We start from the raw sequence: 4,241 nt of genomic DNA on the forward strand, positions 1-4,241 counted from the left end.
GATTTGTGGCCTCGGGCAAACCACTTCTTTCAGTTGCTGCTGTGAAATGAGGGCACTAATAACTTACGTGCCTCATAGGTGGGCTGCAAGCCTTAATTAATAAAGTGCTCAGAGAAAGGCACCTATCTAAGTGCAAATTAGCAGGAGAGGTGCCCAAGGGGCGCCTACGATGAGATTCCCATTTCCAGCATTTACACCTAGGCTGGCTGACAGCAGCGTTTGCTGGGGCAGGTCCCATCTTTCAGGCTGTGTTGTCTGGTTTGCAGACTGTGACAGTGAGTGATCTTATAAAAACCTCGGTGGAGAAGTCTCTGCTGGCCTCCTGGATGAGGTGATTTCACCCGGGTGGGTGAGGGGAGGGGGACGAGCTGACTGTGCAACTGCATGGGCTATGAAGTCAGAGTGTAATTAGGGCTGGCGAACAGCTCGGGGGCAGATTCTGCTCGGTGTTACTCCGATGTAAACCCAGAATCACTTCCCCTCCTCCTGCAGGGGCAGCATGAAGGTTACCACGACTCGGCGGCACCACCTCTGAGATGAGCCAGAACCTCTGCTGGGCAAACTCTGGTGCTGGGACAGACTCTGAGCAGCCCAGAACCTCTCGGGTTCAGCCTTTCTTAGCAGCTTTAACCCCATCTGCTGTACCCCAGGTCCCATCAGCTGCTCCAGCCGCTGTGCACAGGGTGGGGCAGTTGCAGCCTCTCTCTCGCTCTCTAGTTTGGGGGAATCTGACGCAACAGCGCGGATCACTTGAAGGACTAGAGCCAGGATGAATCATCTCCTCTGGAAGTGCCTTTCCGTTTGTCTCACTGGCATCAAGGCCACCAGCTCACCGTGCATCTCTCCAGCTTCTGTGTCTGTGCACAGACTTTCACCCCCCCTGCTCTCTGGAAGGTATATCAAAGGCACCGTTTTATACCAGAGGTATGTTAAAGGGTTTTCTTTCGCAGAGCTAATTGGCTCTGTTGGCAGCAGGTAAGTAAGAAAGGTGTTTGCTACCTGAGGAAGCACCAACACCACAAGGCTGGCTGCACAAAAACACCCACCGGAGCACAGCCCATCAATAAGCAGCACGGGGGCTGAACCCCCATCCCAGTTTGGGAGACAGCCCCCCCAGGAGCCCCACGCTCCCCCACGGCCCTCCCAGGAGGTGAGGGATTTACTCCAGTTGCCCTGTGATACAGACTTCAGGAGCTGATGAAAGGATCTCCTCCAAAGCAAAACCATTTAATCCTTATTTATTATTTCTCCTCTAGCAGCACTTCCAAACGCCAGCTACGAACCCGTGTCCTGCTGTGCCACCTACGCCCTGCAACAGATCATCCCTGGTGGCACTGTATATCACTGACTGTCTCTCTGTGTCACTTAACGTATAGAAAATCTATAAAAACCTGTAAAAGTTGATAAATCCTCCAATGTCTTGAACTCCGAGCGATAAATCAGCTCTGGGGCAGGCGAAGAGCTCAGCACAACGTTTATGCATCTCACAAGCCCTATTCTAAGGGCTTAAATGGCTCTTAAGTTGTGCAGCAGCCTCGTGCTGGCTGTCTGCATAAAGGTGAATTTCATAGAAAGAATAAAAGAGAACCCCAGAATCCTGGCCCTCAGCCCATCTTCCAATAAACCAATTCTGAATCTCCTAAGCTGTGTTAAAGCCACTTCTGGGTGCATATTGGCTGCACTGCCAGTATCTGACTCATTAATGGAATCTACTTTGAGCCAAATTCTGATCTCATTTACAGCACTGTAAATCCAGGGCAACCCAATTGACTTTGGTGGAGTTACTCCAAATTTCCCACAATAGGCGCTCAGCAGATAGATCAAAATTTGGTACTTTGGGTCTGAAAATGGCCGAGGAGAGCCAAACCACATCCTATTTGTAACACCGGGGCGGGCAGTGAGTTGGAAAGAGCACCAGCACATCCCCCCTGCAGGGCTGCTGAAAAATTGTTCATTTTACAAGTCATTCTTATGACATTGAAACTTTGGGGGGGGGGCTTGTCTGCCACTCTCAAAATTTTTCATTTATTTATAAACCAAAGGAATGATAACTGAGTTCCTATATGCAGAATGCAGTGTCTATTGAAAACATGGATGGAAGTGCTGAAAGGAAAACATCACTTGCTTTGAAAGCTTTCATGGGAACCAATATTCCCTTTGGTGATGCATCCCAGCTCTTCCTGAGATGTGGAATTTGCTCAGAAAGTTGCTCTTATTCATTGCACCTATTAAGCAATAAGGTTGTGAGACAACAAATCATCTCAGGCAGCTTCAATGCATCCCCTTGCTTCCAACAGACACGGGCATCTCGACTTCTCAATTACTTTGAACTTCCCAGCCTTAAATCCTACCGTTTTCTCCCACAGCTTGCTAAGCTGGTGTTACCTAAAATAATAAAAGCAAGCTGCTCCCCTCTGGGATGCTGAGTGGGGTGGGCATAAAACGACCCAGACAGGGGGGCTCTGGTCTCGCCTCAGCGTTTCTTTGACTCATCTCGATTTGGAGACAGGACTCACAGCCATGCTTTGCCACCACCTGCAGAAAGCCACGGGGCAATCTGAGCTCATGGCCCCCAGAGCAGCTGGCAGAAGGACTTCTGCTCACGGCCACCACACCAGCGTGTGGCTTCTCTGTGGAAAGGGGTTCCACAGGCAGCTCCTCTGGCACGCGCCCCGCCGCCCGTGAGCAAAATAACAGTTATTGGTCTATTTAAACAAACACACAGCAAATACCAAGGGCTTGGATGGCTGAGGAAAAGCTTGGGGCAGGGACAAAACGAGTTGCTTTCGCTTCCTCCCTCACGCAGCAGCAGGTTAATGAGAAAACAAGGGCTGGGCAAGAGCCCTGTCAAATTCCCAGGCAGCCTGTGTCCGTGGACGCTCACACCTCATTAGCGTCTCGGTGGGAGATGGAAGGGTAACTTGGAAGACCAAAAAACAATTAGGAGGGGGTTCAAGAGGTGACACGAAAGATGAGTAGAACCACTAGGGAAGACCTCAGAAAAATGGTGTGTCCGGGAGAGCTCAGAGGAGGAAGATCACAGAACCCAAAGAGGGTAAAGAAATATGTTTGGGCTCCAGTCTTCCCACCCAGAAGCAGCCAGCCTGGCCACAGTCCACCTGCAGAAAGAGCCATTTCTGGACTGCTGTTTATTTTGGAAAACTCCGCTCCCCGTCCACTGGGAAAGTTAATGCTGAAGGTTTTCCTTGGGCAATTTAACAGCAGAGGTGGGACAAGCGCAGCAGGGGCCTCGGGAGGCTTTGAGTAGGATGCTCCCCACTAGGAAAAACCCTAGTTATCCAGGAGCTGAACCACAGATGATCCTCTCCGTGTCAGGGGTGCACCCGGGGTGCAGCACAGGGCATGTCTGTCCCCAGCAACGCCGCAGCTCCCTGCCGAGCCTGGCTCTTCATCTTCTCTGCACTCCTGCACAGCCCAGCATGACACCTCCAGAAATCTTCCCCACCCGGTTTTACTGCAGCTCATGAACTGCACGGAGACTGGGGGCAGCATGGGGCCCCATGAACCCCGCAGCCAGCGGTGGGGGGGGCCCTGGCAGACACCCCAGCGGGCACACGGCCAGGGGGGTGAGGCTGGCAGGGACAAGCAGGGCTTGGTTCTAACACCCTGCCACTTCTGAACTGAGAGAGCGAAAGACAAGTGACACCCTGTGCCAAACGGGCACGTGACAACGACACTTCATGCCCTGGCTGGGCATTTCAAGGTGATGTCAGATTATCCATTATAAAACTGCCATTTGCTCACCCCCAGATCCCAAGCGTGGCCCTCAGATACGAGTTGGATACCTGCAGTGGCCCTAATCCTGCGTCCAGGGGCAGCACTGAGGGAGGGAGAGCAGAAGTTCCCTGTACACAGGAGTATTCCCTGAGCTGTGCTGTTGTGTAAAGCCAGAAGGACCTGAGGGAACAGCTCCCAACCCTCAGCCTCAGAAGCAGGCTACGGACACCCAGGGCAGCTGATGCAAAACGCTACAACCCCTTGAAAAAGCAGGAGGGGCAATGGAGCAGCAAGCCAAGGCTCCTTCCTCTAACCTCTCTTCTCCTTCTGCAACCACCAGACCACGAGACAAATGCTGACTTTGCAGCACACTTACTAAGCATACAAGTTATTCTCCTCTTACGAGCCCTTCCATGAAATCTCAAGATCACAAGCTCTCAGAGCCTGGACTTCCCACCTTGTTGCAGAACAATGTCATTAGCACTGCAGAGGGCCCCTGAGGA

This window comes from Merops nubicus, unplaced genomic scaffold, assembly GCF_000691845.1.
Source record: "Merops nubicus isolate BGI_N331 unplaced genomic scaffold, ASM69184v1 scaffold33037, whole genome shotgun sequence".
Taxonomy (NCBI): Eukaryota; Metazoa; Chordata; class Aves; order Coraciiformes; family Meropidae; genus Merops; species Merops nubicus.